We start from the raw sequence: 14016 nt of genomic DNA, 5'->3' as shown, positions 1-14016 counted from the left end.
GGGTCTTCATTAAACCATTCTGGTGCTGCCAGGGGTACTGCTCCAGGCAACGTTATCTGTACTGGATTGACTCATGATGGTGTAGCGACGGATGGGGCAAATCCAAGCAATGGAGCCTGCACCGCCATTGTTTGTAGTAGCACTTTTTGCTTAGTTCATCAGTACAGTCTTTTGTGACTATTAACTCTCGTTTTAAGGCATTGGTTTCCTGCCGGGCTGTGTGTACCTCGGCGTGTAATTGTCCCAAAAGCTGGACTAACTGATCAGTTTCAGGTGTCTCCATGATGCCCAGGTGGATAAGGTTTAAAGGCTTTGCGTTCTGTTACGCTCACTTGATATACCCAGGGGCGTCTAGAAGACTCTGAGATCTGGAAACCTGGATGCGTAGTTGCCCAGTGTTGACTAACGAATCTTAGTTATTTGTAGGCTGAGCTATCCGTCCTGCATTTCTTCTGCAGGGGCGCTTGACGTTTGTTGGCGAGCTGCCCGAGTTGCTTCATTGGTGCATTACGCCTTCCTTGGGCCCAGGCCTGCTGTGACCCCGAATCTGCTGGTAGACAGGTAGGTTTGTTAATTGTAAGTCTTTGTTCTGTTTATGGTGGGAATTCGTTAATGTCTTTATCTCCTTCTTTTTGTGTGTGAAAGTCTTGATGCTGGCCTGCCGGATGGAGAAGCACGTATCTAGGTAAGAGAAAGCGCGAAGCGCAGCACCTTTATTGTCTTTTGAAGCTAACCTGTGTTTTCTTCTTCTTCTCCTCACAGGCTGCTGTGTTGCTGCAAGTGGATTAGAGCGCGATGAAAAATAGACCCCCGGAGTCTGTTAAGGTAGTAGAGCGCTGTGCATTTTTTTAATATTGAAAGCGAACCTGAATATGTCTCTTTTCCTTTGCAGATGTTGCTGTGGTGCTCCGGATGGAAGAGTGGCCTAGCGTGATGGAATTCAGGTAAGACTGATGGAATTCGATGTTTTGGAAGCGCGCGTTCTAATATTGTTTTTCCCTTTCTCATTATTGCCGGTCGCAATGTTCGAACACCAACTGTGGTAGCGGTCCGCCGGACGTCCTTAAGCTAGTACTCACAGGTGAGTGATGTTTCTTCTTCTCTCAGTTTCCACAGATTGCAGCCCAGTTGAGATGCTGAGTGGTGGATGGTGTTTTCTCAGGTAAAACAGAATAATCTTGTTCTTGCAGGATTACAGGAAGATGCTGAAGACCAGGAGCTGGACATGGTGAGTGTCACGTTGCTGGTTGCAGAATAACACGAAGCATGTTCTGCAGTCAGGGTGTGGTTTATATAGCCCAGGTAAAGTAGTACCAGGGAAATTAGTTCCAGGCCTGCCACACCCAAAACACTAGACCGCATGGCTTGGTTCTTAGAACTAGACTGTGTGGGTGCTTCCATATTGGATTTAAAGGCCCATGTACATAAATGTGATCTAGTTTTAACAGCCCTCCCTTCCCTACATATCAGCCTGGTGCCAGAGGTGCCAGAACTGGCTCCAGGAGCCCTTTTGCAGTGGTTTTAAGGCCCTCAGTGTTCTGGTGGGAGCCTGCTTGTGGCACTGCATGTGCCCCCTCACAGTGGTCATGACATGGGCCCCACAAACACATGACGGGTGGAAGGTGCTCTTCTTGGATGTCCTGCACAGTTCCTCGGGCTGTTCAGTGTTGCTGTAGCTCACCATGGAGATCAGTGGCCTCAACACCCTTGGTCTGAGTCCCTCTGCACTGTAAACACAAAACCCACTGATGGTTAATTGGGTCAGCAGCCTTCCACATGCCTAGCCCTTGCGTTGCCTTGCCATCATGGCAGGTTACCAGGGCTATCTCCTTTGAAACCCACCATCACATCATAGCACCCAGGGCTGGGCTCCCCACAATAGCTAAATCCCCCTTGGTCTCCCAGGAGCTGGCCACTCAGGATAAAGTGACACAGACTTCAACATTTGGCAGCAGGAACCAAATATTGTGGTATCTATATTTAATTACAACAGAGATAGGTAGTCCTAAACTTATAGAATGCCATTGCTGATGTCACTATTGAGTGCTCCAGATTAAAAACAAGCTCTACTGAGACAGTGCATTTATTTAAATCCTGTCTACTTTTTAAGGGCACTGGCACTTTGGGAATCAAATATATAAATATACTACATGGTGATTAGGCGACCTCAGCTTTTAAATGGTGTGATTAACTAGGCATATGATGGCAGCGTCGGAGAAATGCATCCCCAATTCCTTTACAAAAGGCAAAGTGTTGGCTTGCCAATGATTGTGTTGAAGACAAATTCAGTATAAGAAACAGATGGTAAGTGTTAGGGAGAATTCTACAAATGTGCTAATTTCCCTTACCTTTTGAGACCCCCAACAACTTTGCTGGATTTCAGGGATTACATTTTTTACCTGGGAAGTGTGTGAGCCTTTTTTTTCCCCACTCTTCCATGTATTTTGTGTGTGTTTTACTTTTGTGTTCTTTGGTTATGGAATTTTAAAACAACTCCAGTGGCATCATCTTTTTCTGTGTGTCACACAGCAGCTTCAGTGCAGTGGCACAGGGGTGTCTTTTCATACTTCCCAAAGGTTTAAATACCTTCCCTGAGAAGGACTACTGTCTCTCAGGACATGTAGAGTTAAATTGGCTTCACTAGTCTTTTTAAATTTACTGTCCGAGCATACACTATCTTCCAATAGAGTGCTGGAGGGGTTGCTTAGCTTCCCCTGAGTCAAAACACTCATGTAACAGTAAAATGTTACCTTTTTCTAATTTAAATGGCTGGTGGCAGTGGTTTAGATCAACTACCGTGTTTTTTAAGCGACTGCTAACAACAGTAGCTCAAAATCAGGGGTAGCCATGTTTTCAATATGGCGCCCCAGACCTATCTGTAAAACAGACTCCGCTCATCGTTTCTTTTAGGAAAAGTCCTTCTTGTGTTTGTCTCTACCGCGCAAAACCAGGTTTGGCCCCTTTGTTCATGCCCTTTGGTGGGCTTTAGTGCTGAAGCCCTTCTTTGGTGTCAGGGTGTCTGGGGTGGACAGGATGTGAGGCAGGTGCCTGAAACTCCCTGTGCTTAGTCTCCTAAGAGACCTGAATGCACTCTGGCGTGATTGGCCAGCTGGCTCTCTGGCAAGGATAGCCACCCTGCTGTGTGAGTGACAGCCAGGCTGAATGAATGGGGAAAACTGTTTAAAAGCAGGTCTCTGGGACTTGGAAAGCAGAGTTTACCACTGGAACGAAAGAACCGAAGAGGAAAGGAAGGATGAGGACAGCTGCAACTCCTGGACGACCGGTGAAGCCCTGCTGCAGGTCCGAAATGCCCGAATCTCCGACGACAGAGAAGACGTTCAAGGTTAACTTCTTCCCTTGAGTTTGGTGGGAACAACCGACTCGCAAGCCACCTGGACACCGTCCTATTCTTGTCGAATTTTCTTCAGAATGCTGTTGAAAACTGGATATCCAGAGGGAAGGAAACCAGGGGGGCTTTAAGGCACTCACACCTTAAACCGATGTCTAGCTACAGCTTTTGGCCTCTTCCCTGGGAAGTGCAGGAACCTCCTGACGTCCTCCTTCTTGTCCCCATGAGTGAAGCTCAGGAACAGCGAGACCTGCTCGAAATGCCAGGAACAACTGCCTCAGCTACAGCTGTCTTCATTGACAAGGTACTGTGCAAACACGGTCCGGAATTCTTTTCGGGAATCAAGAAAGTGTGTGAAACTTTCCTCAACTATGAAGGCTTGTCCTTCTCTAAATATTTGGCAAACTTTTTGAAGAGCCAAATCCTTTAAAATCTGTGGCAAAGACTTAACCGTTATCTACCAGATCTGTGTTATCATATACAAAAGACTCGGAACCATTGACTTTGGCCCAGGCCTGTTGTCACGCTCACCTGGTTTCCACGGGGGTGTAGCACGTAGTCATATGACCGATATCTGTACTGGCGTAGTCTTGATGGTATGATGGTGTCCTCTCCCCTGTTATCTCCCCAGGAGGCGTTAGCCTGCAATGTTGAAACAAGAAGTTAGCTAATGAGTGGGTTGGATTGGTCCCACTACCTGCAACCTCCTGATGCCGACACCTCTCCTGCTCACCTTTGAGTTTGGTGAGGTTGGCTCTCCATCCTGCTTAACCTTCAGCAGGGGCGCAGTAGGCTCAGTCCTTCTCTATGCACAGTTACTTCACTATTCCAGAGTGGCTGATGCTGTGTTTCTGGAATGCTTGGATTAATCAGGTAAGTCTCTATCCCAATGACAGCTTGGTATAGATGCTCAAAGTCTTATTGTCCCAAGGCTTAAACGTGTTTTGTCTTTCTTGCAGATGCGGTTTTGTACAGAAGTCTAGAAGAAGAGTTGACTCTCCTAGGATGCTGAACTGGTTGCCTCCAGGTGAGTATTTAGCGGATGAGTGGCGCTGGATGGCTGCACAATTGTTTGTTTTGTATTGTGGTGACTAACCTGCTGTTTTCTGTTCCCTTTTTGCAGGCGCGGCACGGCCCCAAGATGAAGAATGGAAGAACTGCTCCGAAGTAACCCGGAGGAATGCAGAATCCCGGGTGAGTATTGGATGCCTGCACGGAAGTCCTTTCCCAACATGGGCGGCGGTCAGAAGAAAAACTGGAGACGAGACCGATGGACGGCATTGTAGATAAGGCCTTTGTCGCTGTAGTAACACCTGTTCTTCTCCTTTTCTTCTTCCTTGCACCGATGGATGGAAATCATTGATGGGCGTGGCTGTAAAAACTCGAGGACAGAGCAGACACGGTGAGCGTTACGCTGGAGGAGTGCAGAATAATGCGAAGCATGTTCTGCCTGCAGGGTGTGGCTTAAATAGCCTTGCAAGTAGTTCCAAGTAAAGTAGTCCCTTTACCACACTCTGTCTCTCAGGAAAAGTAGTCCCTCCGCCACACCCTGGATATACAGAAGGCTCAGCCTCACTAGTCAGATTAAGTAGTTCCATAAATTCAGCCCATTTCATGAGCATGGCGCCAACGGCGCCAGGACTAAGTCCAAGAAGCTCTGGGGCACTTCCTTAGGGCCTGACAAGTCCTCCTGGATGACGGGGACTGGGGTGGGCCAAACAGTTCCAGGGGTTTCAGAGCACGCACCATGACACCTGTTGAGAAGAATTGCTGGTTGTATTTAACTGAAACCCTTTGCCCTGCCTATGAATGTATTTGGGCTGTCTATTCTTATAACCTTGTCTTTTCCCTCCTTTTCTAAGTATCTGAAGTGCCATTTTTCTCACACTTCATTTTGAAGCTAAATTTGCTCAGTTACTTACCAATTGGAAGTGTGTGGTGTATTGGTGTGTGATATTGAGCTGCTTGTGCTAGTGTAATGTTTTATAACTAACTGAGTAAATAAATGTATATTCTTTTACCAAGAACCCTTGAGTAAGCGTTTGCTTGAATCACTGTATGTGTTGGTCCTTTGTGTAACTTGTTCTACGGCTCAATTAAACTCTTGAGATAAGTGTGGTTGCTCAGCCATCACTACCACTTTACTGTGTAGTACAGGCTTGTACCAAAGGTGAAATTGTGCTTACACTTGTAGTCCTAATAACCTGTAGTGTTCCCCAAGGGTACTGCAGATGATTCTGCCTAACAGGAAGGTATATATATTATACCTACCTAAAAGTAGCTTGGTAAAGCACAAATAAGGCTACCTACACTCATTGTTTTCCTCAGAGTTTGGGGGTTTCAGGTGGCCCAACTGTGTGTGATTAACTGTTATTCAAGTCACTATTGCCTGTTATTCAAGCCCTGAAAGTGCATTCTATCCACCACTCGCATGCACAAGACCACAAGGTGCACAAGATCTTCAGGCACACACAGATCTCCACTTTGCGTGCATTAACTCACTGTAGATGCATACGACTGCTAACGAAGACAACAAGACTGCAACTCCCAGAATGGGAAGAGCTTTTGGCTCAAAGGTAGCAGCCACGCATATTATTTACACAAGATGCCCGCCCGTGACTCGCTTCCACGTAATCCACCACCAGGGTGTGCAACCATAATTGCAAGACGCCCGGAGTGCTGAAGGGACTGGCCAGCACAAAGGAGAGTGTTGCTGCCATGCGGTAACAGCATGTGGCGTGATGATGTTAAGCAAAATCAAAATGCAAGCTTTCCACCTGAGATTACACGGGCGGTAATGAGGGCAATTATGGAGCGCCCCCAGTGACTACGTGATCGATGATGAAAGGAAAAAAGCAGAATAAGCGGCGTTCATGCTAACTGCATGGGCCTGGGCGACCCAGACATTTAAACAACAGGAATATGAATAGACGTTGCAACTTAATAACAAGTATGCATGAGTGATATTAAACAAAGTCTGGCTCAATCTAGTTTAGTTTATAAACAAAGGGCCTCATTCCGAGTCTGGCGCTAACCAATGGTGCTATTAGCGCCTTGGTCGGTGCCGGACCCATATCGGCACCGCCCTGGTGGAATGGGAAATTACCGCCCTATTCCGGGTTGACCAGGGCGGTAATTTCCCTTTCCCCAGGGCTCTTCCCCATTCCCAAATGAGCCCCCATAGGGCTCAATGGGAATGGGGAAATTGCAAATAACGGTGACCGTACTTTACGGTCACCGTTATTGGCTTAAAAGCCCCTTTGCGCCCTCGTTCCTAACGCCTGCTAAAAGCAGGCATTAAGGACGAGGGCGCAAAGGGAACTCGGAATGTGGCGATAAGGGATTACCGGCACCGGTCTCGTTAACGGTGACTGGTATCCCTTACCGCCATACTCGGAATGAGGCCCAAAGTCATTAATAAAGGAGTTAACAGGAACATTACCTTAACTACAGTACTAACGTGAGATTCACACCGTAAAACAATGCTGTTGGAGGGGACTCTGTCTCCCTCGATAAATTAACACACAGTGTCAGACAGTGACTCACTCACTGGAGCACGCGTCGCTGCCTGGCTTGGCTTCTCCTTCATACTGAAAGAAGGCTGAGGCTGCGCAGCAGTGCACTGCGCAGGTAGGGCATCTGCAGTTGCTTGTTCCCAGGACTGGGAGTCAGAGCGTTTGCAATGGTTTTGTAGGGTAACACTAATCCAATACATGCGAGTCACCAACAGTGCACAGGAACATTAATGCTTTGCTATTAACAATGCCATTCCACAATGCAAACATGTCCAACTGGCTGCATAATGTAGACCAGTATAATAACATGACAGTAAAGTATGCCAGTCCACATTTAGACACCTAGACTGGTTGCACCAAAATGGCAGTCAAAGCAATAACAGGCAGCAAGAAGAGAACACATATTGAAGCCTGCATGTCTGTACTTTCTAACAACATGGCCAAACTCTTTAAAATCTGTAAGTAACTGGTCACTCCTGTTGCAGTCTTTACCTCTCCTATTCCCTCCCAGGCCCTCTGTATGGCTCTGTTCTCTCATTTCTCTGCTAAAACACGGAAACATCCAGCCCCCTCATCTCCTCTTCCTCTCCCACTTCCTCTCTTGGTCCCCCATTGGCAAGCTCTACTTCTCTTCCTCCTTTCTCCTCTTTCTCTCTGACAATAGCTGATGAGGTTTCTATACAAGTCCGATCTATGAAGGTTTTGTCCAAACATGTGCTACCCTGCTCCTCTAGAACCATGAAGGACCATATTGACACCCTTGCTCCAGCGTTGGCCGATTTCTGTAATCACTTTTTCACCATTGGAATGTTCCCCTCTCCCCTTAAACACTCCCTTGTACACCCACTCCTCAAGAAGTCGTCTGCCTTTCTTGCCTGCCTGGCAAACTATCACCCAATACCCATCACCCCTTTCCTGGGCAAACTGTTGGAAAAAAACTGGCCATCTTCCAGCTTACTCTCCACACTGAATCTGTTGGTTGTCTCCATGACCATCAGTCTGCCTTCAGAGCTGCCAGAGGCATGGAAACTGTTCTCGTGAACACATGTGAAGATATGCTCTCTAACCTTGATGGCAGGATTCCTTCTGTCCTCCTCCTCCTTGATATTTCCTCTGCTTTCAACACGGTCAACCACGCCATCCTGATTAATTGACTCCATGAGAACCTGGGCATCAGGGATCAGGCCCTTGAGTGGCTGACCTCCATCATCTTGGAATGCCCCTCCCAGGTGCAACTTGGTCCCTTTCTCTCCGCCACATCTCTCTATACCTGTGGCGTTCCCAAAGGCTTCATCCTTTCACCCTGATTTTTCAACCTCTTCTTGGCCCCTTTGGCCCACCTGATCTCTTCCTTTTCCTCTTATGCAGATGACACTCAGCTTTCCTTCAGGCTCCCCTCAGACTCCTCTCCTCTCTCTCTCTCATTCCTGACTATTAGCAATTCAGGATTGGTGCGCATCCACCGATCTCTCCCTTAATGCCAGTAAAAAGAAGAGCCTTCTTATTGGGACACATGTCCCTGCTTTCCCTCTTGCACTATCTCCGCCCACCTTGGACCCTCTTCCTTCACCTTCTTGTGAGGCAAAAAACTTGTTTGGCATCTTTAACTAGACTCCATCTTTTTTTCCTCACATCTCGGACATTGCCAAGAAGTCCCACTACCAGCTGCTCCTCCTCAAAGGGACTCTTCCCTTTCTCACTTTCCCCAGCAGCACACTGTCTCCAGACCCCTGGTTCTCTCTAGGCTGGGCTACTGCAACAGCCTCTTTCTCAACCTGCCTTCCTCTACTCTCTGCCCTCTGCAACTAATCCAGAACAGGACTGCAAGACTTATCCTTGGCCTCAAACCTAGGGATCATATCTCTCCAGCCCTGAAATCTCTCCACTGGCTCCCGGTTGCTGCAAGGACCAAGTTCAAGACCCTTTGCATTGTCCACAAAGCTTTCTGGGCCCAGGCCCACATTAATCTACCGCTTTTTCCAAAATACCTTCCTTCTCAAGCCCTTCGCTCAGCTACCTCCAACTCTCTAAGGGTTGGACACTTATCCAGGAAGAGAGTGGGGAGGGAGTTTTAGATCTCTCTCCTATGCAGGTGCTTCCCTCTGGAAAGGCCTCCCTGCCCCTCTCAAACTTGAGCCGGACCACCTGAAGATCCAGAAAGAGTTCAAAATATTCCTCTTCTCCTCTGCTTTCTCTCTCTTCCCCTACCCTCCTGGCCTACCTGACCTACCTGTCGGCTGTACTGACTGGTTACTGGGCTACCCTCAGAGTCACACTATGTCCAGACTCTTTCTTGATCAGGCACACCTGCACTGCCTCTGGGCCTACCACGCACTTAGGAGCTGCAACTGTAACCCTAGAGTCCCTTGTTCTCTTTGCACTACCCAGAGCTGCACTGCCCTGGCTGCACTTACTAAGAGAATTGCTGCCCTGTTTTACCCTCCCCTCTACATGCACTTTCCGCCTCCCTTTCCCCTTGCACTTCTCGTTCTCACACCTGCACAATCTGAATGACACAAAGCCTAGTAAGATCGTTTGCCTTGTCTTCCCTCTATCTTCCCTTGCGTGTCTTGTCGCACCTAGAAACTCTTGTGTACAGGCGCGTTATAAATGACTTATATCATATAATTTTATCACAGATGCCCAGAAAAATATACAATGCCCCAGTAAGGAACGGCTAATCTGGAAGCACCCAAATATCAGTCTAGACAGGTAATTACACTTAGCAGGACTGTTTATCAGAAATGCCCAGTTATAAAAAAATTTTAAAAAGTCATACTAAACTGAAGAATGACTAGACTGGCTGCACCAAAATGCCTGTCTAGCCACTAATACCACAGATCATGCCTGCTCAGACTGGACATGGACAACCATTATGATTAGACACACAATCCTGCCCCCCACAAACATCCCCTCTCCCTCCCACCTCTACCCGAACCTCCAAAATCAGCTCCTTGGTCCAGAATTACCTCCACGTCCCTCTTCCTTGTCCCAGAGCTTACATATGAGTCTCCTTCACTCATAGGTAAGTACTGGGATGAGTAAGAGTGGGACTAGGAGTAATGATGATTGCAGGTAGCTAAGTGAGGTATTATCTCCAAGTACCTTTACCTCATCCCAGTGCTTGTGTATGAGGCACAGTGCATCATACACAAGTATTGGGACGAGGAAGAATAGGGCTAGGAGTAATGAAGATTACCAATAAGTAATCAGGCATTAAACAAAGTAGTGGTGCAACACCATTGAGTTGACTGGGATTCTGTACTCCCCACTCCCCCTGACATGTTTGGCTATATTGACTCGACCTGGCTGACCTTCAGAGCAGTTGAAGGACAGAACAGGACAAGATGTTAAATGGCACCTGGGTTTTGCTGTTAACAAGAGCCCAGCAATTACTAACATGAAGCATATCACTGTTAGTACCTGCATTCAAATGCCATTTTCTTTTTTTTTTTTTTAGCCAATTGAAATCGTGATGTGGGTTTAATACTTGCATGCCTGGGAAGTGATTGGAAGGGTAGAGTGGGAACAGGAGACCACTCATTCTCGAAGCAGTCCATAAATGGGAACTTGAAACCTTAAAGGAGAGAGTTAACTGCTTGTAACATTGAAGCTGCACTAGAATAGTCTCATTAAAATGCATAAAGAAATTGGATGACCCCACACAAATACGTTTGCCCTTCCCCCACCACCTGTGAAGTTAGCGCCTCTCCCAACATTTGAAGGGTTATCCCCCCCAAAATGTAGGTTTTGCTGCACCCCTGAACACAAGCACACACACCATTCACCATATGCACACATGCACACCCAGCCATTTATACATTTAAGTATGCACTCTTTCACCATACAGGCACACTGAGGCAGCCACCAGTACATTTAAGTGTGCACCCTTTCACCATACACTCACACAGGCAGCCACCTATACATTTAAGTGTGCACCCGTTCACCATGCAGGCACACCCAGGCAGTCACCCGTACATTTAAGTGTGCACCCTTTCACCATACACTCACACATGCACCCGTAATGGGGTTAAGGGGAGCCCTATTACTTCAAAAGGAAATTGTTTCCTTTTGAAGTCACGTTGACCTCATAAATAAATGATTTCCTTTAAGGACTGAACCATAACGAAAATAATGTCTTTATGAATGCAGAGTAACTTCAAAAAGATACTGGGGGTCATTATGACCCTGGCGGTAGCCGTGCCTGTGATGGGAAATTACTGGTGCATTACAGCCCCGGCAGACCCGGTAATTGCCCATTCCCGGGCGCTGGAAAATATTACTCCCCATTCCCATTTGAGTCCCATTGGACTCAATGGGAATGGGGAGGCCGGATGCACCGGCACCATTCCTGACTGGTGCCGGGGCATCCGTCGAGTTCTGCGCGTTAGTGCTGTTCCGCCCATCAGGTTAGACCTGGTGGGCTGAAAGGCACCTGCTTGCACAACTCGTAGTTTGCCGGTCTGGAAACAATGGTACCAGCAAGCTTACCAGTACTGTTGTTTCCGGACCGACAAACTCATGATGAGGCCCACTGTTTCTTGTGAAGTCATAGGTCTTCCCCACCCCATGACATGGAGGCCTCCAGCCTAGGGTCTTCCATTGCATGGGTTGGGGGGATCCCTCTGTTTTCAAAAAGAAAGTTTCTTTTTGTAGTCACTCTGTGTTCATGAAGACATTATTTCTGTTACAGAAATAATTTCTTTATGAAGGCAAAGTGAAATCAAAAAGAAAAAAAAAAAGATGTTGAAAAATAAATATTTTTCCTTTTTTTTCCAAGTGGGCCCCCCCCCTTCCAGGACATGTGCTGGTGCCCCCTGCACCGCGGGGGCTGCTTGGGCCCCTGTTACTCCAGGGGCGCGGGGCAGCATTAACTTTAGCAAGCAAGCTTACAGTTACATGACAGGCTGCAGTCGTATTTAACACGCTGCGAGCAGCATAATCTCGGGGGGATAAGAGCTATTATATCCCCCCCACTTAAAATTGTGCAGGGATTTGGCACCCCAACCCCCCATGTCCTACGCCCATGTTAGCCAAAGCATGGTACCTAGAACATACTTACATACAATCATCAGCACACTGAAGTTGGTACTCATTTACAGAACTCGAAATTGTTGAAAGGCTGAGTGGGCCTTGCTGGGATTTGAACCTGCGGCCTGCTTGATTAGACAAAGCAGCAGCAAGCACTTAACTCACTGATCCATCTTAGTGTCAATAGACGGCCTATGTTAAGGGAAATATTTTGTCAGAATATTTGGGCACATCACCTCATACCTTTGGCAGAACACATTTGGGACGTTACATATGAAAGGGAGGCAGAGAACAGAGAGAAAGGGTGAAATAAGAAAGAGAGGTGAACGAAGCAAGAGACAGCAAGAGACAGGCATTGGAACCAATTGGCAATATCTATGGTGTGCCTTAGATACTAACATAACACACGTAGGTTGTATGTAGGGAATCATTGTATTACTTGTGCCAATAAATGGAGGGAGAGAAAGAAAGAGTGGGGAAGAGATGCATATACATACCTCAGAGAGAAAGGGAGACATGCAATATAATCTTCAGTAACCTACTCCGCAGTAACCCAACACAATTAATGCAGAATGTGCCACCACGGTATGGTCTATTTTTCACAGGCAGGTAAACTGGTCCTTGAGGGGCCTCTGTAAAGGAATTTACTATGTTAGATTATGTGGACATATCACCACATGTGGTTGTAGAACACATTGCAGGAAAAATACATGCAGAGAAAGGCAGCAAGAGCCAGACATTGGGCCTCATTACGACCCAGGCGGAAAACCATGGTGCTAATAGCACCATGGTCCATGCCGGTAACTTACCGACTCTGCCATGGAGAAAGGGGGAATTACCACCCCATTACAAGGTTGGCGGGGCGGTAATTCCCCCTTCCTCCATGGCCCTTCCCCATTCCCATTTTTGCCCCATAGGGCTCAATGGGAATGGGGAAGGCGCTAAGTACGGCACTGCAAATTGCGGTACCGTACTTAGCACCAAGGTCCCTTTGCGGGTCCCCACTTTAACGGCTGGTGTAGACCAGCCGTTAAGGTCGGGTCCCGCAAAGGGACCTCGTAATCAGGCGCTAATGGGTTAACAGCGCTGCACCTTTTTACAGCGCCCTTAACCCATTAGCGCCAGGGTCGTAATGAGGCCCATTGTCAGCAATTTCTATTGTCAGAGGTGTGTGGTATAAACTGCACACTCGTCCATAGCAATATAATATAATGAGCCCATGTTCTATGCAGAAAAACGTGGAATTATTCCAAGTGCCAGAAGAAAGGGAGAAAGTGGAGAAAACAAGAAGGAGTAAGAGATAGAGAAACACAAAGAGAGACTATTAGCACCATGTTTGCCGCTGGTACCATACCGGTACCACCATGGAGAAAAGGGGAATTACCACCCCATTCCAAGGTTGGCAGGGCGGTAATTCCCCCTTTCTCCATGGCCCTTCCCCATTCCCATTTTTGCCCCATAGGGCTCAATGGGAATGGGGAAGGAGCTAATTACGATAAATATTAGCACCAAGGTCCCTTTGCGGGTCCCAACTTTAACGGCTGGTCAACACCAGCCGTTAAGGTCGGGTCCCACAAAGGGACCTCGTAGTAATTGTTATTGTTATTGTTATTTTGCACTTATATAGCGCCTTATATACCATTGGTATGGTCTGAAGGCGCTGGTAGGTTGAACGCCCTTGGGAACCGAAGTTCAGATCAGTAGAGAGAGTAGGGAGAGTCAAAAGGTGCGTGTGTGCACCGGATATGTGTGCAGCTCGTGCGGTACACAAAGTATTAGCTGATTCTTATTGGTAGGTGTGGTGGTTGAGAGATCAGGAGAATGTGTTCGTTCTGGCAGGATTTATCCGGAACGGATGTGGCTGCGTTAGGCCTGAGGAGAACGCCTGGCTGGGGGTGTGAGACCAGCAGTGTTTACATAGAATGATGTGGAGTAAGCGGTGGATGTTCGTATGGGAACAGTTATACCGAATGGTGTCATAGTATCTCTGTGTTCTAGTTGAGTGGTGATGTAAAGGAGAGAGTAAGCGTGGGGTGTGGTAAGAATGGTTATATGCTCTTTCAATGTGCAAACTTCTAATACTGGAAGTGCACCTGTAAGGTGGTTAGGGTTTACCAGTAC

General features: G+C 47.3%; 1 long non-coding RNA gene across 2 annotated transcripts in view; it reads right to left on the bottom strand.

The window, feature by feature from the left end:
* LOC138583140 (uncharacterized) overlaps positions 1–14016 on the bottom strand; it is a 340263-nt gene that overhangs the window by 310649 nt on the left and 15598 nt on the right. For both annotated transcript variants that reach the window (XR_011305166.1, XR_011305167.1), the window contains exon 2: positions 12393–12527. This is a non-coding gene — a long non-coding RNA (uncharacterized lncRNA). The remainder of the gene's footprint in view (positions 1–12392; positions 12528–14016) is intronic.

The sequence above is a fragment of the Ambystoma mexicanum genome, chromosome 3q (genome assembly GCF_040938575.1).
Source record: "Ambystoma mexicanum isolate Mex_15411 chromosome 3q, UKY_AmexF1_1, whole genome shotgun sequence".
Lineage (NCBI taxonomy): Eukaryota > Metazoa > Chordata > Amphibia > Caudata > Ambystomatidae > Ambystoma > Ambystoma mexicanum.
This window is presented reverse-complemented; position numbering and strand designations above follow the sequence as displayed.